The sequence below is a fragment of the Pseudophryne corroboree genome, chromosome 3, assembly GCF_028390025.1.
Source record: "Pseudophryne corroboree isolate aPseCor3 chromosome 3, aPseCor3.hap2, whole genome shotgun sequence".
NCBI lineage: Eukaryota > Metazoa > Chordata > Amphibia > Anura > Myobatrachidae > Pseudophryne > Pseudophryne corroboree.
This window is the reverse complement of record NC_086446.1, coordinates 115,009,720-115,025,474: the sequence shown is the minus strand read 5'-3', so window position 1 is coordinate 115,025,474 and position 15,755 is coordinate 115,009,720. Positions and strand designations below refer to the sequence as shown.

The 15,755-nt window shown below is 41.6% G+C and overlaps 55 non-coding genes and 14 pseudogenes across 55 annotated transcripts; all 69 read left to right on the top strand.

Annotated features, from left to right (window-relative positions):
* The first annotated feature begins 46 nt into the window (after positions 1–46).
* On the top strand, positions 47–165 carry LOC134892290 (5S ribosomal RNA). Its single transcript, XR_010171551.1, has one exon. It is a non-coding gene; the product is annotated as a 5S ribosomal RNA (ribosomal RNA).
* A 107-nt stretch (positions 166–272) lies between these two features.
* Positions 273–391, top strand: LOC134892034 (5S ribosomal RNA; annotated as a pseudogene).
* Positions 392–681: 290 nt separating this feature from the next.
* On the top strand, positions 682–800 carry LOC135058450 (5S ribosomal RNA). Its single transcript, XR_010244879.1, has one exon. It is a non-coding gene; the product is annotated as a 5S ribosomal RNA (ribosomal RNA).
* A 107-nt stretch (positions 801–907) lies between these two features.
* On the top strand, positions 908–1,026 carry LOC134884690 (5S ribosomal RNA). Its single transcript, XR_010168827.1, has one exon. It is a non-coding gene; the product is annotated as a 5S ribosomal RNA (ribosomal RNA).
* A 107-nt stretch (positions 1,027–1,133) lies between these two features.
* On the top strand, positions 1,134–1,252 carry LOC134892279 (5S ribosomal RNA). The gene has a single exon (XR_010171550.1). It is a non-coding gene; the product is annotated as a 5S ribosomal RNA (ribosomal RNA).
* A 107-nt stretch (positions 1,253–1,359) lies between these two features.
* Positions 1,360–1,478, top strand: LOC135063958 (5S ribosomal RNA). Its single transcript, XR_010250277.1, has one exon. It is a non-coding gene; the product is annotated as a 5S ribosomal RNA (ribosomal RNA).
* A 107-nt stretch (positions 1,479–1,585) lies between these two features.
* LOC134890843 (5S ribosomal RNA) lies at positions 1,586–1,704 on the top strand (annotated as a pseudogene).
* A 107-nt stretch (positions 1,705–1,811) lies between these two features.
* On the top strand, positions 1,812–1,930 carry LOC135058530 (5S ribosomal RNA). The gene has a single exon (XR_010244957.1). It is a non-coding gene; the product is annotated as a 5S ribosomal RNA (ribosomal RNA).
* Positions 1,931–2,037: 107 nt separating this feature from the next.
* LOC134886247 (5S ribosomal RNA) lies at positions 2,038–2,156 on the top strand. The gene has a single exon (XR_010170336.1). It is a non-coding gene; the product is annotated as a 5S ribosomal RNA (ribosomal RNA).
* A 107-nt stretch (positions 2,157–2,263) lies between these two features.
* On the top strand, positions 2,264–2,382 carry LOC134890837 (5S ribosomal RNA; annotated as a pseudogene).
* Positions 2,383–2,489: 107 nt separating this feature from the next.
* On the top strand, positions 2,490–2,608 carry LOC134885889 (5S ribosomal RNA). The gene has a single exon (XR_010169993.1). It is a non-coding gene; the product is annotated as a 5S ribosomal RNA (ribosomal RNA).
* Positions 2,609–2,715: 107 nt separating this feature from the next.
* On the top strand, positions 2,716–2,834 carry LOC135059451 (5S ribosomal RNA). The gene has a single exon (XR_010245853.1). It is a non-coding gene; the product is annotated as a 5S ribosomal RNA (ribosomal RNA).
* Positions 2,835–2,941: 107 nt separating this feature from the next.
* Positions 2,942–3,060, top strand: LOC135058621 (5S ribosomal RNA). The gene has a single exon (XR_010245047.1). It is a non-coding gene; the product is annotated as a 5S ribosomal RNA (ribosomal RNA).
* A 107-nt stretch (positions 3,061–3,167) lies between these two features.
* LOC134888437 (5S ribosomal RNA) lies at positions 3,168–3,286 on the top strand (annotated as a pseudogene).
* Positions 3,287–3,393: 107 nt separating this feature from the next.
* Positions 3,394–3,512, top strand: LOC135068968 (5S ribosomal RNA). Its single transcript, XR_010255159.1, has one exon. It is a non-coding gene; the product is annotated as a 5S ribosomal RNA (ribosomal RNA).
* Positions 3,513–3,619: 107 nt separating this feature from the next.
* LOC135058620 (5S ribosomal RNA) lies at positions 3,620–3,738 on the top strand. The gene has a single exon (XR_010245046.1). It is a non-coding gene; the product is annotated as a 5S ribosomal RNA (ribosomal RNA).
* A 107-nt stretch (positions 3,739–3,845) lies between these two features.
* LOC135059892 (5S ribosomal RNA) lies at positions 3,846–3,964 on the top strand. Its single transcript, XR_010246289.1, has one exon. It is a non-coding gene; the product is annotated as a 5S ribosomal RNA (ribosomal RNA).
* A 107-nt stretch (positions 3,965–4,071) lies between these two features.
* Positions 4,072–4,190, top strand: LOC134901689 (5S ribosomal RNA). The gene has a single exon (XR_010175174.1). It is a non-coding gene; the product is annotated as a 5S ribosomal RNA (ribosomal RNA).
* Positions 4,191–4,297: 107 nt separating this feature from the next.
* LOC134894031 (5S ribosomal RNA) lies at positions 4,298–4,415 on the top strand (annotated as a pseudogene).
* Positions 4,416–4,522: 107 nt separating this feature from the next.
* LOC135064591 (5S ribosomal RNA) lies at positions 4,523–4,641 on the top strand. The gene has a single exon (XR_010250897.1). It is a non-coding gene; the product is annotated as a 5S ribosomal RNA (ribosomal RNA).
* Positions 4,642–4,748: 107 nt separating this feature from the next.
* On the top strand, positions 4,749–4,867 carry LOC134886546 (5S ribosomal RNA). The gene has a single exon (XR_010170625.1). It is a non-coding gene; the product is annotated as a 5S ribosomal RNA (ribosomal RNA).
* Positions 4,868–4,974: 107 nt separating this feature from the next.
* Positions 4,975–5,093, top strand: LOC135061119 (5S ribosomal RNA). Its single transcript, XR_010247510.1, has one exon. It is a non-coding gene; the product is annotated as a 5S ribosomal RNA (ribosomal RNA).
* A 107-nt stretch (positions 5,094–5,200) lies between these two features.
* On the top strand, positions 5,201–5,319 carry LOC134886391 (5S ribosomal RNA). Its single transcript, XR_010170476.1, has one exon. It is a non-coding gene; the product is annotated as a 5S ribosomal RNA (ribosomal RNA).
* Positions 5,320–5,426: 107 nt separating this feature from the next.
* LOC135069349 (5S ribosomal RNA) lies at positions 5,427–5,545 on the top strand. Its single transcript, XR_010255532.1, has one exon. It is a non-coding gene; the product is annotated as a 5S ribosomal RNA (ribosomal RNA).
* Positions 5,546–5,652: 107 nt separating this feature from the next.
* LOC135070634 (5S ribosomal RNA) lies at positions 5,653–5,771 on the top strand. The gene has a single exon (XR_010256790.1). It is a non-coding gene; the product is annotated as a 5S ribosomal RNA (ribosomal RNA).
* Positions 5,772–5,878: 107 nt separating this feature from the next.
* On the top strand, positions 5,879–5,997 carry LOC134890836 (5S ribosomal RNA; annotated as a pseudogene).
* Positions 5,998–6,104: 107 nt separating this feature from the next.
* On the top strand, positions 6,105–6,223 carry LOC135062036 (5S ribosomal RNA). Its single transcript, XR_010248398.1, has one exon. It is a non-coding gene; the product is annotated as a 5S ribosomal RNA (ribosomal RNA).
* Positions 6,224–6,330: 107 nt separating this feature from the next.
* LOC135059450 (5S ribosomal RNA) lies at positions 6,331–6,449 on the top strand. The gene has a single exon (XR_010245852.1). It is a non-coding gene; the product is annotated as a 5S ribosomal RNA (ribosomal RNA).
* A 107-nt stretch (positions 6,450–6,556) lies between these two features.
* LOC135067361 (5S ribosomal RNA) lies at positions 6,557–6,675 on the top strand. The gene has a single exon (XR_010253578.1). It is a non-coding gene; the product is annotated as a 5S ribosomal RNA (ribosomal RNA).
* Positions 6,676–6,782: 107 nt separating this feature from the next.
* Positions 6,783–6,901, top strand: LOC134901688 (5S ribosomal RNA). The gene has a single exon (XR_010175173.1). It is a non-coding gene; the product is annotated as a 5S ribosomal RNA (ribosomal RNA).
* A 107-nt stretch (positions 6,902–7,008) lies between these two features.
* Positions 7,009–7,126, top strand: LOC134896633 (5S ribosomal RNA; annotated as a pseudogene).
* Positions 7,127–7,233: 107 nt separating this feature from the next.
* LOC135059073 (5S ribosomal RNA) lies at positions 7,234–7,352 on the top strand. Its single transcript, XR_010245491.1, has one exon. It is a non-coding gene; the product is annotated as a 5S ribosomal RNA (ribosomal RNA).
* Positions 7,353–7,459: 107 nt separating this feature from the next.
* LOC135068427 (5S ribosomal RNA) lies at positions 7,460–7,578 on the top strand. The gene has a single exon (XR_010254629.1). It is a non-coding gene; the product is annotated as a 5S ribosomal RNA (ribosomal RNA).
* Positions 7,579–7,685: 107 nt separating this feature from the next.
* On the top strand, positions 7,686–7,804 carry LOC135067912 (5S ribosomal RNA). Its single transcript, XR_010254117.1, has one exon. It is a non-coding gene; the product is annotated as a 5S ribosomal RNA (ribosomal RNA).
* A 107-nt stretch (positions 7,805–7,911) lies between these two features.
* Positions 7,912–8,030, top strand: LOC135060493 (5S ribosomal RNA). The gene has a single exon (XR_010246886.1). It is a non-coding gene; the product is annotated as a 5S ribosomal RNA (ribosomal RNA).
* Positions 8,031–8,137: 107 nt separating this feature from the next.
* On the top strand, positions 8,138–8,256 carry LOC135061118 (5S ribosomal RNA). Its single transcript, XR_010247509.1, has one exon. It is a non-coding gene; the product is annotated as a 5S ribosomal RNA (ribosomal RNA).
* Positions 8,257–8,363: 107 nt separating this feature from the next.
* LOC134890835 (5S ribosomal RNA) lies at positions 8,364–8,482 on the top strand (annotated as a pseudogene).
* Positions 8,483–8,589: 107 nt separating this feature from the next.
* Positions 8,590–8,708, top strand: LOC135062035 (5S ribosomal RNA). The gene has a single exon (XR_010248397.1). It is a non-coding gene; the product is annotated as a 5S ribosomal RNA (ribosomal RNA).
* Positions 8,709–8,815: 107 nt separating this feature from the next.
* Positions 8,816–8,934, top strand: LOC135059449 (5S ribosomal RNA). The gene has a single exon (XR_010245851.1). It is a non-coding gene; the product is annotated as a 5S ribosomal RNA (ribosomal RNA).
* A 107-nt stretch (positions 8,935–9,041) lies between these two features.
* Positions 9,042–9,160, top strand: LOC135059890 (5S ribosomal RNA). The gene has a single exon (XR_010246287.1). It is a non-coding gene; the product is annotated as a 5S ribosomal RNA (ribosomal RNA).
* A 107-nt stretch (positions 9,161–9,267) lies between these two features.
* Positions 9,268–9,386, top strand: LOC134901687 (5S ribosomal RNA). The gene has a single exon (XR_010175172.1). It is a non-coding gene; the product is annotated as a 5S ribosomal RNA (ribosomal RNA).
* Positions 9,387–9,493: 107 nt separating this feature from the next.
* On the top strand, positions 9,494–9,611 carry LOC134894030 (5S ribosomal RNA; annotated as a pseudogene).
* Positions 9,612–9,718: 107 nt separating this feature from the next.
* LOC135059072 (5S ribosomal RNA) lies at positions 9,719–9,837 on the top strand. The gene has a single exon (XR_010245490.1). It is a non-coding gene; the product is annotated as a 5S ribosomal RNA (ribosomal RNA).
* A 107-nt stretch (positions 9,838–9,944) lies between these two features.
* Positions 9,945–10,063, top strand: LOC135066158 (5S ribosomal RNA). Its single transcript, XR_010252413.1, has one exon. It is a non-coding gene; the product is annotated as a 5S ribosomal RNA (ribosomal RNA).
* Positions 10,064–10,170: 107 nt separating this feature from the next.
* Positions 10,171–10,289, top strand: LOC135061115 (5S ribosomal RNA). Its single transcript, XR_010247507.1, has one exon. It is a non-coding gene; the product is annotated as a 5S ribosomal RNA (ribosomal RNA).
* Positions 10,290–10,396: 107 nt separating this feature from the next.
* Positions 10,397–10,515, top strand: LOC135060492 (5S ribosomal RNA). Its single transcript, XR_010246885.1, has one exon. It is a non-coding gene; the product is annotated as a 5S ribosomal RNA (ribosomal RNA).
* A 107-nt stretch (positions 10,516–10,622) lies between these two features.
* On the top strand, positions 10,623–10,741 carry LOC135062034 (5S ribosomal RNA). The gene has a single exon (XR_010248396.1). It is a non-coding gene; the product is annotated as a 5S ribosomal RNA (ribosomal RNA).
* Positions 10,742–10,848: 107 nt separating this feature from the next.
* On the top strand, positions 10,849–10,967 carry LOC135059448 (5S ribosomal RNA). The gene has a single exon (XR_010245850.1). It is a non-coding gene; the product is annotated as a 5S ribosomal RNA (ribosomal RNA).
* Positions 10,968–11,074: 107 nt separating this feature from the next.
* LOC135064104 (5S ribosomal RNA) lies at positions 11,075–11,193 on the top strand. The gene has a single exon (XR_010250418.1). It is a non-coding gene; the product is annotated as a 5S ribosomal RNA (ribosomal RNA).
* A 108-nt stretch (positions 11,194–11,301) lies between these two features.
* On the top strand, positions 11,302–11,420 carry LOC134885980 (5S ribosomal RNA). The gene has a single exon (XR_010170080.1). It is a non-coding gene; the product is annotated as a 5S ribosomal RNA (ribosomal RNA).
* A 107-nt stretch (positions 11,421–11,527) lies between these two features.
* On the top strand, positions 11,528–11,646 carry LOC134892268 (5S ribosomal RNA). The gene has a single exon (XR_010171549.1). It is a non-coding gene; the product is annotated as a 5S ribosomal RNA (ribosomal RNA).
* A 107-nt stretch (positions 11,647–11,753) lies between these two features.
* LOC134886112 (5S ribosomal RNA) lies at positions 11,754–11,872 on the top strand. The gene has a single exon (XR_010170204.1). It is a non-coding gene; the product is annotated as a 5S ribosomal RNA (ribosomal RNA).
* A 107-nt stretch (positions 11,873–11,979) lies between these two features.
* Positions 11,980–12,098, top strand: LOC134892256 (5S ribosomal RNA). The gene has a single exon (XR_010171548.1). It is a non-coding gene; the product is annotated as a 5S ribosomal RNA (ribosomal RNA).
* Positions 12,099–12,205: 107 nt separating this feature from the next.
* LOC134886111 (5S ribosomal RNA) lies at positions 12,206–12,324 on the top strand. Its single transcript, XR_010170203.1, has one exon. It is a non-coding gene; the product is annotated as a 5S ribosomal RNA (ribosomal RNA).
* Positions 12,325–12,431: 107 nt separating this feature from the next.
* Positions 12,432–12,550, top strand: LOC135058619 (5S ribosomal RNA). The gene has a single exon (XR_010245045.1). It is a non-coding gene; the product is annotated as a 5S ribosomal RNA (ribosomal RNA).
* Positions 12,551–12,657: 107 nt separating this feature from the next.
* LOC135063546 (5S ribosomal RNA) lies at positions 12,658–12,776 on the top strand. Its single transcript, XR_010249874.1, has one exon. It is a non-coding gene; the product is annotated as a 5S ribosomal RNA (ribosomal RNA).
* A 107-nt stretch (positions 12,777–12,883) lies between these two features.
* LOC134901686 (5S ribosomal RNA) lies at positions 12,884–13,002 on the top strand. Its single transcript, XR_010175171.1, has one exon. It is a non-coding gene; the product is annotated as a 5S ribosomal RNA (ribosomal RNA).
* A 107-nt stretch (positions 13,003–13,109) lies between these two features.
* Positions 13,110–13,228, top strand: LOC135063328 (5S ribosomal RNA). Its single transcript, XR_010249662.1, has one exon. It is a non-coding gene; the product is annotated as a 5S ribosomal RNA (ribosomal RNA).
* Positions 13,229–13,335: 107 nt separating this feature from the next.
* On the top strand, positions 13,336–13,454 carry LOC134889006 (5S ribosomal RNA; annotated as a pseudogene).
* Positions 13,455–13,561: 107 nt separating this feature from the next.
* Positions 13,562–13,680, top strand: LOC135070082 (5S ribosomal RNA). The gene has a single exon (XR_010256257.1). It is a non-coding gene; the product is annotated as a 5S ribosomal RNA (ribosomal RNA).
* Positions 13,681–13,787: 107 nt separating this feature from the next.
* LOC134893558 (5S ribosomal RNA) lies at positions 13,788–13,906 on the top strand (annotated as a pseudogene).
* A 107-nt stretch (positions 13,907–14,013) lies between these two features.
* Positions 14,014–14,132, top strand: LOC135061827 (5S ribosomal RNA). Its single transcript, XR_010248195.1, has one exon. It is a non-coding gene; the product is annotated as a 5S ribosomal RNA (ribosomal RNA).
* A 107-nt stretch (positions 14,133–14,239) lies between these two features.
* LOC134892245 (5S ribosomal RNA) lies at positions 14,240–14,358 on the top strand. The gene has a single exon (XR_010171547.1). It is a non-coding gene; the product is annotated as a 5S ribosomal RNA (ribosomal RNA).
* A 107-nt stretch (positions 14,359–14,465) lies between these two features.
* LOC134891690 (5S ribosomal RNA) lies at positions 14,466–14,583 on the top strand (annotated as a pseudogene).
* A 107-nt stretch (positions 14,584–14,690) lies between these two features.
* On the top strand, positions 14,691–14,809 carry LOC135065150 (5S ribosomal RNA). Its single transcript, XR_010251438.1, has one exon. It is a non-coding gene; the product is annotated as a 5S ribosomal RNA (ribosomal RNA).
* A 107-nt stretch (positions 14,810–14,916) lies between these two features.
* On the top strand, positions 14,917–15,035 carry LOC134887681 (5S ribosomal RNA; annotated as a pseudogene).
* A 107-nt stretch (positions 15,036–15,142) lies between these two features.
* Positions 15,143–15,261, top strand: LOC134892234 (5S ribosomal RNA). Its single transcript, XR_010171546.1, has one exon. It is a non-coding gene; the product is annotated as a 5S ribosomal RNA (ribosomal RNA).
* A 107-nt stretch (positions 15,262–15,368) lies between these two features.
* LOC134892223 (5S ribosomal RNA) lies at positions 15,369–15,487 on the top strand. Its single transcript, XR_010171545.1, has one exon. It is a non-coding gene; the product is annotated as a 5S ribosomal RNA (ribosomal RNA).
* Positions 15,488–15,594: 107 nt separating this feature from the next.
* LOC134889257 (5S ribosomal RNA) lies at positions 15,595–15,712 on the top strand (annotated as a pseudogene).
* Positions 15,713–15,755: the final 43 nt, after the last annotated feature.

Below are 15,755 nucleotides of genomic sequence, written 5' to 3'. Positions count from 1 at the left end.
ACCAGTAGTTAGAAGTAGAAAAGTTCTAACAGAAACCATAAAGCTCATCTACAGCCACACCACACTGGATACGCCCAATCTCATCTGATCTTGGAAGCTAAGCAGTGTTGGGCCTGGTTAGTACTTGGATGGGAGACCACCTGGGAATACAAGGTGCTGTAGATATTTTTATACTGCCAACACCGTTCTGTTGATGCATTCAATTTTCAAATGTATTCATTTATGAACCAGTAGTTAGAAGTAGAAAAGTTCAAACAGAAACCACAAAGCTCATCTACAGCCACACCACACTGGATACGCCCAATCTCATCTGATCTTGGAAGCTAAGCAGTGTTGGGCCTGGTTAGTATTTTGATGGGAGACAACCTGGAAATACAAGGTGCAGTAGATATTTTTATACTGCCAACACCGTTCTGTTGATGCATTCCATTTTAAAACGTATTCATTTATGAACCAGTAGTTAGAAGTAGAAAAGTTCTAACAGAAACCAGAAAATTCATCTACAGCCACACCACACTGGATACGCCCACCTGGGAATACAAGGTGCTGTAGATATTTTTATACTGCCAACACCGTTCTGTTGATGCATTCCATTTTCAAACGTATTCATTTATGAACCAGTAGTTAGAAGTAGAAAAGTTCTAACAGAAGCCACAAAGCTCATCTACAGCCACAAAGCTCATCTACAGCCACACCACACTGGATACGCACAATCTCATCTGATCTTGTAAGCTAAGCAGTGTTGGGCCTGGTTAGTACTTGGATGGGAGACCACCTGGGAATACAAGGTGCTGTAGATAATTTTATACTGCCAACACCGTTCTGTTGATGCATTCCAATTTTAAACGTATTCATTTATGAACCAGTAGTTAGAAGTAGAAAAGTTCTAACAGAAACCACAAAGCTCATCTAAAGCCACACCACACTGGGTACGCCCAATCTCATCTGATCTTGGAAGCTAAGCAGTGTTGGGCCTGGTTAGTACTTGGATGGGAGACCACCTGGGAATACAAGGTGCTGTAGATATTTTTATACTGCCAACACCGTTCTGTTGATGCATTCCATTTTCAAACGTATTCATTTATGAACCAGTAGTTAGAAGTAGAAAAGTTCTAACAGAAACCACAAAGCTCATCTACAGCCACACCACACTGGATACGCCCAATCTCATCTGATCTTGGAAGCTAAGCAGTGTTGGGCCTGGTTAGTACTTGGATGGGAGACCACCTGGGAATACAAGGTGCTGTAGATAATTTTATACTGCCAACACCGTTCTGTTGAGGCATTCCATTTTCAAACGTATTCATTTATGAACCAGTAGTTAGAAGTAGAAAAGTTCTAACAGAAACCACAAAGCTCATCTACAGCCACACCACACTGGGTTCGCCCAATCTCATCTGATCTTGGAAGCTAAGCAGTGTTGGGCCTGGTTAGTACTTGGATGGGAGACCACCTGGGAATACAAGGTGCTGTAGATATTTTTATACTGCCAACACCGTTCTGTTGATGCATTCCATTTTCAAACGTATTCATTTATGAACCAGTAGTTAGAAGTAGAAAAGTTCTAACAGAAACCACAAAGCTCATCTACAGCCACACCACACTGGATACGCCCCATCTCATCTGATCTTGGAAGCTAATCAGTATTGGGCCTGGTTAGTACTTGGATGGGAGACCACCTGGGAATACAAGGTGCTGTAGATATTTTTATACTACCAACACTGTTCTGTTGATGCATTCCATTTTCAAACGTATTCGTTTATGAACCAGTAGTTAGAAGTAGAAAAGTTCTAACAGAAACCATAAAGCTCATCTACAGCCACACCACACTGGATATGCCCAATCTCATCTGATCTTGGAAACTAAGCAGTGTTGGGCCTGGTTAGTACTTGGATGGGAGACCACCTGGGAATACAAGGTGCTGTAGATATTTTTATACTGCCAACACCGTTCTGTTGATGCATTCAATTTTCAAATGTATTCATTTATGAACCAGTAGTTAGAAGTAGAAAAGTTCAAACAGAAACCACAAAGCTCATCTACAGCCACACCACACAGGATACGCCCAATCTCATCTGATCTTGGAAGCTAAGCAGTGTTGGGCCTGGTTAGTACTTGGATGGGAGACCACCTGGGAATAAAAGGTGTTGTAGATATTTTTATACTGCCAACACCGTTCTGTTGATGCATTCCATTTTCAAACGTATTCATTTATGAACCAGTAGTTAGAAGTAGAAAAGTTCTAACAGAAACCATAAAGCTCATATACAGCCACACCACACTGGATACGCTCAATCTCATCTGATCTTGGAAGCTAAGCGGTGTTGGGCCTGGTTAGTACTTGGATGGGAGACCACCTCGGAATACAAGGTGTTGTAGATATTTTTATACTGCCAACACCGTTCTGTTGATGCATTCCATTTTCAAACGTATTCATTTATGAACCAGTAGTTAGAAGTAGAAAAGTTCAAACAGAAACCACAAAGCTCATCTACAGCAACACCACACTGGGTACGCCCAATCTCATCTGATCTTGGAAGCTAAGCAGTGTTGGGCCTGGTTAATACTTGGATGGGAGACCACCTGGGAATACAAGGTGCTGTAGATAATTTTATACTGCCAACACCGTTCTGTTGATGCATTCCATTTTCAAACGTATTCATTTATGAACCAGTAGTTAGAAGTAGAAAAGTTCTAACAGAAACCACAAAGCTCATCTACAGCCACACCACACTGGGTACGCCCAATCTCATCTGATCTTGGAAGCTAAGCAGTGTTGGGCCTGGTTAGTACTTGGATGGGAGACCACCTGGGAATACAAGGTGCTGTAGATAATTTTATACTGCCAACACCGTTCTGTTGATGCATTCCATTTTCAAACGTTTTCATTTATGAACCAGTAGTTAGAAGTAGAAAAGTTCTAACAGAAACCACAAAGCTCATCTACAGCCACACCACACTGGATACGCCCAATCTCATCTGATCTTGGAAGCTAAGCAGTGTTGGGCCTGGTTAGTATTTGGATGGGAGACCACCTGGAAATACAAGGTGCTGTAGATATTTTTATACTGCCAACACCGTTCTGTTGATGCATTCCATTTTCAAATGTATTCATTTATGAACCAGTAGTTAGAAGTAGAAAAGTTCTAACAGAAACTACAAAGCTCATCTACAGCCACACCACACTGGATACGCCCAATCTCATCTGATCTTGGAAGCTAAGCAGAGTTGTGCCTGGTTAGTACTTGGTTGGGAGACCACCTGGGAATACAAGGTGCTGTAGATATTTTTATACTGCCAACACCATTCTGTTGATGCATTCCATTTTCAAACGTATTCATTTATGAACCAGTAGTTAGAAGTAGAAAAGTTCTAACAGAAACCATAAAGCTCATCTACAGCCACACCACACTGGATACGACCAATCTCATCTGATCTTGGAAGCTAAGCAGTGTTGGGCCTGGTTAGTACTTGGATGGGAGACCACCTGGGAATACAAGGTGCTGTAGTTAATTTTATACTGCCAACACCGTTCTGTTGATGCATTCCATTTCCAAACGTATTCATTTATGAACCAGTAGTTAGAAGTAGAAAAGTTCTAACAGAAACCACAAAGCTCATCTACAGCCACACCACACTGGATACGCCCAATCTCATCTGATCTTGGAAGCTAAGCAGTGTTGGGCCTGGTTAGTATTTGGATGGGAGACCACCTGGAAATACAAGGTGCTGTAGATATTTTTATACTGCCAACACCGTTCTGTTGATGCATTCCATTTTAAAACGTATTCATTTATGAACCAGTAGTTAGAAGTAGAAAAGTTCTAACAGAAACCAGAAAATTCATCTACAGCAACACCACACTGGATACGCCCAATCTCATCTGATCTTGGAAGCTAAGCAGTGTTGGGCCTGGTTAGTACTTGGATGGGAGACCACCTGGGAATACAAGGTGCTGTAGATATTTTTATACTGCCAACACCGTTCTGTTGATGCATTCCATTTTCAAACGTATTCATTTATGAACCAGTAGTTAGAAGTAGAAAAGTTCTAACAGAAACCACAAAGCTCATCTACAGCCACACCACACTGGTTACGCCCAATCTCATCTGATCTTGGAAGCTAAGCAGTGTTGGGCCTGGTTAGTACTTGGATGGGAGACCACCTGGGAATACAAGGTGCTGTAGATATTTTTATACTACCAACACCGTTCTGTTGATGCATTCCATTTTCAAACGTATTCGTTTATGAACCAGTAGTTAGAAGTAGAAAAGTTCTAACAGAAACCACAAAACTCATCTAAAGCCACACCACACTGGATACGCCCAATCTCATCTGATCTTGGAAGCTAAGCAGTGTTGGGCCTGGTTAGTACTTGGATGGGAGACCACCTGGAATACAAGGAGCTGTAGATATTTTTATACTACCAACACTGTTCTGTTGATGCATTCCATTTTCAAACGTATTCGTTTATGAACCAGTAGTTAGAAGTAGAAAAGTTCTAACAGAAACCATAAAGCTCATCTACAGCAACACCACACTGGATATGCCCAATCTCATCTGATCTTGGAAGCTAAGCAGTGTTGGGCCTGGTTAGTACTTGGATGGGAGACCACCTGGGAATACAAGGTGCTGTAGATATTTTTATACTGCCAACACCGTTCTGTTGATGCATTCAATTTTCAAATGTATTCATTTATGAACCAGTAGTTAGAAGTAGAAAAGTTCAAACAGAAACCACAAAGCTCATCTACAGCCACACCACACTGGATACGCCCAATCTCATCTGATCTTGGAAGCTAAGCATTGTTGGGCCTGGTTAGTACTTGGATGGGAGACCACCTGGGAATAAAAGGTGTTGTAGATATTTTTATACTGCCAACACCGTTCTGTTGATGCATTCCATTTTCAAATGTATTCATTTATGAACCAGTAGTTAGAAGTAGAAAAGTTCAAACAGAAACCACAAAGCTCATCTACAGCCACACCACACTGGATACGCCCAATCTCATCTGATCTTGGAAGCTAAGCAGTGTTGGGCCTGGTTAGTACTTGGATGGGAGACCACCTGGGAATAAAAGGTGCTGTAGATATTTTTATACTGCCAACACCGTTCTGTTGATGCATTCCATTTTCAAATGTATTCATTTATGAACCAGTAGTTAGAAGTAGAAAAGTTCTAACAGAAACCACAAAGCTCATCTACAGCCACACCACACTGGATACGCCTAATCTCATCTGATCTTGGAAGCTAAGCAGTGTTCGGCCTGGTTAGTACTTGGATGGGAGACCACCTGGGAATACAAGGTGCTGTAGATATTTTTATACTACCAACACCGTTCTGTTGATGCATTCCATTTTCAAACGTATTCGTTTATGAACCAGTAGTTAGAAGTAGAAAAGTTCTAACAGAAACCATAAAGCTCATCTACAGCCACACCACACTGGATACGCTCAATCTCATCTGATCTTGGAAGCTAAGCGGTGTAGGGCCTGGTTAGTACTTGGATGGGAGACCACCTGGGAATAAAAGGTGCTGTAGATATTTTTATACTGCCAACACCGTTCTGTTGATGCATTCCATTTTCAAATGTATTCATTTATGAACCAATAGTTAGAAGTAGAAAAGTTCAAACAGAAACCACAAAGCTCATCTACAGCCACACCACACTGGATACGCCCAATCTCATCTGATCTTAGAAGCTAAGCAGTGTTGGGCCTGGTTAGTACTTGGATGGGAGACCACCTGGGAATAAAAGGTGCTGTAGATATTTTTATACTGCCAACACCGTTCTGTTGATGCATTCCATTTTCAAACGTATTCATTTATGAACCAGTAGTTAGAAGTAGAAAAGTTCTAACAGAAACCATAAAGCTCATATACAGCCACACCACACTGGATACGCTCAATCTCATCTGATCTTGGAAGCTAAGCGGTGTTGGGCCTGGTTAGTACTTGGATGGGAGACCACCTCGGAATACAAGGTGTTGTAGATATTTTTATACTGCCAACACCGTTCTGTTGATGCATTCCATTTTCAAACGTATTCATTTATGAACCAGTAGTTAGAAGTAGAAAAGTTCTAACAGAAACCACAAAGCTCATCTACAGCAACACCACACTGGGTACGCCCAATCTCATCTGATCTTGGAAGCTAAGCAGTGTTGGGCCTGGTTAGTACTTGGATGGGAGACCACCTGGGAATACAAGGTGCTGTAGATCATTTTATACTGCCAACACCGTTCTGTTGATGCATTCCATTTTCAAACGTATTCATTTATGAACCAGTAGTTAGAAGTAGAAAAGTTCTAACAGAAGCCACAAAGCTCATCTACAGCCACACCACACTGGGTACGCCCAATCTCATCTGATCTTGGAAGCTAAGCAGTGTTGGGCCTGGTTAGTACTTGGATGGGAGACCACCTGGGAATACAAGGTGCTGTAGATATTTTTATACTGCCAACACCGTTCTGTTGATGCATTCCATTTTAAAACGTATTCATTTATGAACCAGTAGTTAGAAGTAGAAAAGTTCTAACAGAAACCAGAAAATTCATCTACAGCAACACCACACTGGATACGCCCAATCTCATCTGATCTTGGAAGCTAAGCAGTGTTGGGTCTGGTTAGTACTTGGATGGGAGACCACCTGGGAATACAAGGTGCTGTAGATATTTTTATACTGCCAACACCGTTCTGTTGATGCATTCCATTTTCAAACGTATTCATTTATGAACCAGTAGTTAGAAGTAGAAAAGTTCTAACAGAAACCACAAAGCTCATCTACAGCCACACCACACTGGTTACGCCCAATCTCATCTGATCTTGGAAGCTAAGCAGTGTTGGGCCTGGTTAGTACTTGGATGGGAGACCACCTGGGAATACAAGGTGCTGTAGATATTTTTATACTACCAACACCGTTCTGTTGATGCATTCCATTTTCAAACGTATTCGTGTATAAACCAGTAGTTAGAAGTAGAAAAGTTCTAACAGAAACCACAAAGCTCATCTAAAGCCACACCACACTGGATACGCCCAATCTTTTCTGATCTTGGAAGCTAAGCAGTGTTGGGCCTGGTTAGTACTTGGATGGGAGACCACCTGGAATACAAGGAGCTGTAGATATTTTTATACTACCAACACTGTTCTGTTGATGCATTCCATTTTCAAACGTATTCGTTTATGAACCAGTAGTTAGAAGTAGAAAAGTTCTAACAGAAACCATAAAGCTCATCTACAGCCACACCACACTGGATATGCCCAATCTCATCTGATCTTGGAAGCTAAGCAGTGTTGGGCCTGGTTAGTACTTGGATGGGAGACCACCTGGGAATACAAGGTGCTGTAGATATTTTTATACTGCCAACACCGTTCTGTTGATGCATTCAATTTTCAAATGTATTCATTTATGAACCAGTAGTTAGAAGTAGAAAAGTTCAAACAGAAACCACAAAGCTCATCTACAGTCACACCACACTGGATACGCCCAATCTCATCTGATCTTGGAAGCTAAGCAGTGTTGGGCCTGGTTAGTACTTGGATGGGAGACCACCTGGGAATAAAAGGTGTTGTAGATATTTTTATACTGCCAACACCGTTCTGTTGATGCATTCCATTTTCAAATGTATTCATTTATGAACCAGTAGTTAGAAGTAGAAAAGTTCAAACAGAAACCACAAAGCTCATCTACAGCCACACCACACTGGATACGCCCAATCTCATCTGATCTTGGAAGCTAAGCAGTGTTGGGCCTGGTTAGTACTTGGATGGGAGACCACCTTGGAATAAAAGGTGCTGTAGATATTTTTATACTGCCAACACCGTTCTGTTGATGCATTCCATTTTCAAATGTATTCATTTATGAACCAGTAGTTAGAAGTAGAAAAGTTCTAACAGAAACCACAAAGCTCATCTACAGCCACACCACACTGGATACGCCTAATCTCATCTGATCTTGGAAGCTAAGCAGTGTTGGGCCTGGTTAGTACTTGGATGGGAGACCACCTGGGAATACAAGGTGCTGTAGATATTTTTATACTACCAACACCGTTCTGTTGATGCATTCCATTTTCAAATGTATTCATTTATGAACCAATAGTTAGAAGTAGAAAAGTTCAAACAGAAACCACAAAGCTCATCTACAGCCACACCACACTGGATACGCCCAATCTCATCTGATCTTGGAAGCTAAGCAGTGTTGGGCCTGGTTAGTACTTGGATGGGAGACCACCTGGGAATAAAAGGTGCTGTAGATATTTTTATACTGCCAACACCGTTCTGTTGATGCATTCCATTTTCAAACGTATTCATTTATGAACCAGTAGTTAGAAGTAGAAAAGTTCTAACAGAAACCATAAAGCTCATATACAGCCACACCACACTGGATACGCTCAATCTCATCTGATCTTGGAAGCTAAGCGGTGTTGGGCCTGGTTAGTACTTGGATGGGAGACCACCTCGGAATACAAGGTGTTGTAGATATTTTTATACTGCCAACACCGTTCTGTTGATGCATTCCATTGTCAAACGTATTCATTTATGAACCAGTAGTTAGAAGTAGAAAAGTTCTAACAGAAACCACAAAGCTCATCTACAGCAACACCACACTGGGTACGCCCAATCTCATCTGATCTTGGAAGCTAAGCAGTGTTGGGCCTGGTTAGTACTTGGATGGGAGACCACCTGGGAATACAAGGTGCTGTAGATCATTTTATACTGCCAACACCGTTCTGTTGATGCATTCCATTTTCAAACGTATTCATTTATGAACCAGTATTTAGAAGTAGAAAAGTTCTAACAGAAACCACAAAGCTCATCTACAGCCACACCACACTGGGTACGCCCAATCTCATCTGATCTTGGAAGCTAAGCAGTGTTGGGCCTGGTTAGTACTTGGATGGGAGACCACCTGGGAATACAAGGTGCTGTAGATATTTTTATACTGCCAACACCGTTCTGTTGATGCATTCCATTTTAAAACGTATTCATTTATGAACCAGTAGTTAGAAGTAGAAAAGTTCTAACAGAAACCAGAAAATTCATCTACAGCAACACCACACTGGATACGCCCAATCTCATCTGATCTTGGAAGCTAAGCAGTGTTGGGCCTGGTTAGTACTTGGATGGGAGACCACCTGGGAATACAAGGTGCTGTAGATATTTTTATACTGCCAACACCGTTCTGTTGATGCATTCCATTTTCAAACGTATTCATTTATGAACCAGTAGTTAGAAGTAGAAAAGTTCTAACAGAAACCACAAAGCTCATCTACAGCCACACCACACTGGTTACGCCCAATCTCATCTGATCTTGGAAGCTAAGCAGTGTTGGGCCTGGTTAGTACTTGGATGGGAGACCACCTGGGAATACAAGGTGCTGTAGATATTTTTATACTACCAACACCGTTCTGTTGATGCATTCCATTTTCAAACGTATTCGTTTATGAACCAGTAGTTAGAAGTAGAAAAGTTCTAACAGAAACCACAAAGCTCATCTAAAGCCACACCACACTGGATACGCCCAATCTCATCTGATCTTGGAAGCTAAGCAGTGTTGGGCCTGGTTAGTACTTGGATGGGAGACCACCTGGAATACAAGGAGCTGTAGATATTTTTATACTACCAACACTGTTCTGTTGATGCATTCCATTTTCAAACGTATTCGTTTATGAACCAGTAGTTAGAAGTTGAAAAGTTCTAACAGAAACCATAAAGCTCATCTACAGCCACACCACACTGGATATGCCCAATCTCATCTGATCTTGGAAGCTAAGCAGTGTTGGGCCTGGTTAGTACTTGGATGGGAGACCACCTGGGAATACAAGGTGCTGTAGATATTTTTATACTGCCAACACCGTTCTGTTGATGCATTCAATTTTCAAATGTATTCATTTATGAACCAGTAGTTAGAAGTAGAAAAGTTCAAACAGAAACCACAAAGCTCATCTACAGCCACACCACACTGGATACGCCCAATCTCATCTGATCTTGGAAGCTAAGCAGTGTTGGGCCTGGTTAGTACTTGGATGGGAGACCACCTGGGAATAAAAGGTGTTGTAGATATTTTTATACTGCCAACACCGTTCTGTTGATGCATTCCATTTTCAAATGTATTCATTTATGAACCAGTAGTTAGAAGTAGAAAAGTTCAAACAGAAACCACAAAGCTCATCTACAGCCACACCACACTGGATACGCCCAATCTCATCTGATCTTGGAAGCTAAGCAGTGTTGGGCCTGGTTAGTACTTGGATGGGAGACCACCTGGGAATAAAAGGTGCTGTAGATATTTTTATACTGCCAACACCGTTCTGTTGATGCATTCCATTTTCAAATGTATTCATTTATGAACCAGTAGTTAGAAGTAGAAAAGTTCTAACAGAAACCACAAAGCTCATCTACAGCCACACCACACTGGATACGCCTAATCTCATCTGATCTTGGAAGCTAAGCAGTGTTGGGCCTGGTTAGTACTTGGATGGGAGACCACCTGGGAATACAAGGTGCTGTAGATATTTTTATACTACCAACACCGTTCTGTTGATGCATTCCATTTTCAAACGTATTCATTTATGAACCAGTAGTTAGAAGTAGAAAAGTTCTAACAGAAACCACAAAGCTCATCTACAGCAACACCACACTGGGTACGCCCAATCTCATCTGATCTTGGAAGCTAAGCAGTGTTGGGCCTGGTTAGTACTTGGATGGGAGACCACCTGGGAATACAAGGTGCTGTAGATCATTTTATACTGCCAACACCGTTCTGTTGATGCATTCCATTTTCAAACGTATTCATTTATGAACCAGTAGTTAGAAGTAGAAAAGTTCTAACAGAAACCACAAAGCTCATCTACAGCCACACCACACTGGGTACGCCCAATCTCATCTGATCTTGGAAGCTAAGCAGTGTTGGGCCTGGTTAGTACTTGGATGGGAGACCACCTGGGAATACAAGGTGCTGTAGATAATTTTATACTGCCAACACCGTTCTGTTGATGCATTCCATTTTCAAACGTTTTCATTTATGAACCAGTAGTTAGAAGTAGAAAAGTTCTAACAGAAACCACAAAGCTCATCTACAGCCACACCACACTGGATACGCCCAATCTCATCTGATCTTGGAAGCTAAGCAGTGTTGGGCCTGGTTTGTATTTGGATGGGAGACCACCTGGAAATACAAGGTGCTGTAGATATTTTTATACTGCCAACACCGTTCTGTTGATGCATTCCATTTTCAAACGTATTCATTTATGAACCAGTAGTTAGAAGTAAAAAAAGTTCTAACAGAAACTACAAAGCTCATCTACAGCCACACCACACTGGATACGCCCAATCTCATCTGATCTTGGAAGCTAAGCAGAGTTGTGCCTGGTTAGTACTTGGATGGGAGACCACCTGGGAATACAAGGTGCTGTAGATATTTTTATACTGCCAACACCATTCTGTTGATGCATTCCATTTTCAAACGTATTCATTTATGAACCAGTAGTTAGAAGTAGAAAAGTTCTAACAGAAACCATAAAGCTCATCTACAGCCACACCACACTGGATACGCCCAATCTCATCTGATCTTGGAAGCTAAGCAGTGTTGGGCCTGGTTAGTACTTGGATGGGAGACCACCTGGGAATACAAGGTGCTGTAGATAATTTTATACTGCCAACACCGTTCTGTTGATGCATTCCATTTCCAAACGTATTCATTTATGAACCAGTAGTTAGAAGTAGAAAAGTTCTAACAGAAACCACAAAGCTCATCTACAGCCACACCACACTGGATACGCCCAATCTCATCTGATCTTGAAAGCTAAGCAGTGTTGTGCCTGGTTAGTACTTGGATGGGAGACCACCTGGGAATACAAGGTGCTGTAGATATTTTTATCCTGCCAACACCGTTCTGTTGATGCATTCCATTTACAAACATATTCATTTATGAACCAGTAGTTAGAAGTAGAAAAGTTCTAACAGAAACCACAAAGCTCATCTACAGCCACACCACACTGGATACGCCCAATCTCATCTGATCTTGGAAGCTAAGCAGTGTTGGGCCTGGTTAGTACTTGGATGGGAGACCACCTGGGAATACAAGGTGCTGTAGATAATTTTATACTGCCAACACCGTTCTGTTGATGCATTCCATTTCCAAACGTATTCATTTATGAACCAGTAGTTAGAAGTAGAAAAGTTCTAACAGAAACCACAAAGCTCATCTACAGCCACACCACACTGGATACGCCCAATCTCATCTGATCTTGAAAGCTAAGCAGTGTTGTGCCTGGTTAGTACTTGGATGGGAGACCACCTGGGAATACAAGGTGCTGTAGATATTTTTATCCTGCCAACACCGTTCTGTTGATGCATTCCATTTACAAACATATTCATTTATGAACCAGTAGTTAGAAGTAGAAAAGTTCTAACAGAAACCACAAAGCTCATCTACAGCCACACCACACTGGATACGCCCAATCTCATCTGATCTTGGAAGCTAAGCAGTGTTGGGCCTGGTTAGTATTTGGATGGGAGACCACCTGGAAATACAAGGTGCTGTAGATATTTTTATACTGCCAACACCGTTCTGTTGATGCATTCCATTTTAAAACGTATTCATTTATGAACCAGTAGTTAGAAGTAGAAAAGTTCTAACAGAAACCAGAAAATTCATCTACAGCAACACCACATTGGATACGCCCAATCTCATCTGATCTTGGAAGCTAAGCAGTGTTGGGCCTGGTTAGTACTTGGATGGGAGACCACCTGGGAATACAAGGTGCTGTAGATATTTTTATACTGCCAACACCGTTCTGTTGATGCATTCCATTTTCAAACGTATTCATTTATGAACCAGTAGTTAGAAGTAGAAAAGTTCTAACAGAAACCACAAAGCTCATCTACAGCCACACCACACTGGTTACGCCCAATCTCATCTGATCTTGGAAGCTAAGCAGTGTTGGGCCTGGTTAGTACTTGGATGGGAGACCACCTGGGAATACAAGGTGCTGTAGATATTTTTATACTACCAACACCATTCTGTTGATGCATTCCATTTTCAAACGTATTCATTTATGAACCAGTAGTTAGAAGTAGAAGAGTTCTAACAGAAACCAGTAAGTTCATCTACAGCCACACCACACTGGATACGCCCAATCTCATCTGATCTTGGAAGCTAAGCAGTGTTGGGCCTGGTTAGTACTTGGATGGGAGACCACCTGGGAATACAAGGTGCTATAGATATTTTTATACTGCCAACACCGTTCTGTTGATGCATTCCATTTTCAAACATATTCATTTATGAACCAGTAGTTAGAAGTAGAAAAGTTCTAACAGAAACCACAAAGCTCATCTACAGCCACACCACACTGGATACGCCCAATCTCATCTGATCTTGGAAGCTAAGCAGAGTTGTGCCTGGTTAGTACTTGGATGGGAAACCACCTGGGAATACAAGGTGCTGTAGATATTTTTATACTGCCAACACCGTTCTGTTGATGCATTACATTTTCAAACGTATTCATTTATGAACCAGTAGTTAGAAGTAGAAAAGTTCTAACAGAAACCATAAAGCTCATCTACAGCCACACCACACTGGATACGCCCAATCTCGTCTGATCATGGAAGCTAAGCAGTGTTGGGCCTGGTTAGTACTTGGATGGGAGACCACCTGGGAATACAAGGTGCTGTAGATAATTTTATACTGCCAACACCGTTCTGTTGATGCATTCCATTTTCAAACGTATTCATTTATGAACCAGTAGTTAGAAGTAGAAAAGTTCTAACAGAAACCATAAAGCTCATGTACAGCCACACCACGCTGGATTCGCTCAATCTCATCTGATCTTGGAAGCTAAGCAGTGTTGTGCCTGGTTAGTACTTGGATGGGAGACCACCTGGGAATACAAGGTGCTGTAGATAATTTTATACTGCCAACACCGTTCTGTTGATGCATTCCATTTTCAAACGTATTCATTTATGAACCAGTAGTTAGAAGTAGAAAAGTTCTAACAGAAACCACAAAGCTCATCTACAGCCACACCACACTGGATACGCCCAATCTCATCTGATCTTGGAAGCTAAGCAGTGTTGGGCTTGGTTAGTACTTGGATGGGAGACCACCTGGGAGTACAAGGTGCTGTAGATATTTTTATCCTGCCAACACCGTTCTGTTGATGCATTCCATTTTCAAACATATTCATTTATGAACCAGTAGTTAGAAGTAGAAAAGTTCTAACAGAAACCACAAAGCTCATCTACAGCCACACCACACTGGATACGCCCAATCTCATCTGATCTTGGAAGCTAAGCAGTGTTGGGCCTGGTTAGTACTTGGATGGGAGACCACCTGGGAATACAAGGTGCTGTAGATATTTTTATACTACCAACACCGTTCTGTTGATGCATTCCATTTTCAAACGTATTCGTTTATGAACCAGTAGTTAGAAGTAGAAAAGTTCTAACAGAAACCATAAAGCTCATCTACAGCCACACCACACTGGATATGCCCAATCTCATCTGATCTTGGAAGCTAAGCAGTGTTGGGCCTGTTTAGTACTTGGATGGGAGACCACCTGGAATACAAGGAGCTGTAGATATTTTTATACTACCAACACCGTTCTGTTGATGCATTCCATTTTCAAACGTATTCATTTATGAACCAGTAGTTAGAAGTAGAAAAGTTCTAACAGAAACCAGTAAATTCATCTACAGCAACACCACACTGGGTACGCCCAATCTCATCTGATCTTGGAAGCTAAGCAGTGTTGGGCCTGGTTAGTACTTGGATGGGAGACCACCTGGGAATACAAGGTGCTGTAGATATTTTTATACTGCCAACACCGTTCTGTTGATGCATTCAATTTTCAAATGTATTCATTTATGAACCAGTAGTTAGAAGTAGAAAAATTCAAACAGAAACCACAAAGCTCATCTACAGCCACACCACACTGGATACGCCCAATCTCATCTGATCATGGAAGATAAGCAGAGTTGGGCCTGGTTAGTACTTGGATGGGAGACCACCTGGGAATACAAGGTGCTGTAGATATTTTTATACTGCCAACACCGTTCTGTTGATGCATTCCATTTTCAAACGTTTTCATTTATGAACCAGTAGTTAGAAGTAGAAAAGTTCTAACAGAAACCATAAAGCTCATCTACAGCCACACCACACTGGATACGCCCAATCTCATCTGATCTTGGAAGCTAAGCAGTGTTGGGCCTGGTTAGTACTTGGATGGGAGACCACCTGGGAATACAAGGTGCTGTAGATAATTTTATACTGCCAACACCGTTCTGTTGATGCATTCCATTTTCAAACGTATTCATTTATGAACCAGTAGTTAGAAGTAGAAAAGTTCTAACAGAAACCACAAAGCTCATCTACAGCCACACCACACTGGATACGCCCAATCTCATCTGATCTTGGAAGCTAAGCAGTGTTGGGCCTGGTTAGTACTTGGATGGGAGACCACCTGGGAATACAAGGTGCTGTAGATATTTTTATACTACCAACACCGTTCTGTTGATGCATTCCATTTTCAAACGTATTCGTTTATGAACCAGTAGTTAGAAGTAGAAAAGTTTTAACAGAATCCATAAAGCTCATCTACAGCCACACCACACTGGATACGCCCAATCTCATCTGATCTTGGAAGCTAAGCAGTGTTGGGCCTGGTTAGTACTTGGATGGGAGACCACCTGGAATACAAGGAGCTGTAGATATTTTTATACTACCAACACCGTTCTGTTGATGCATTCCATTTTC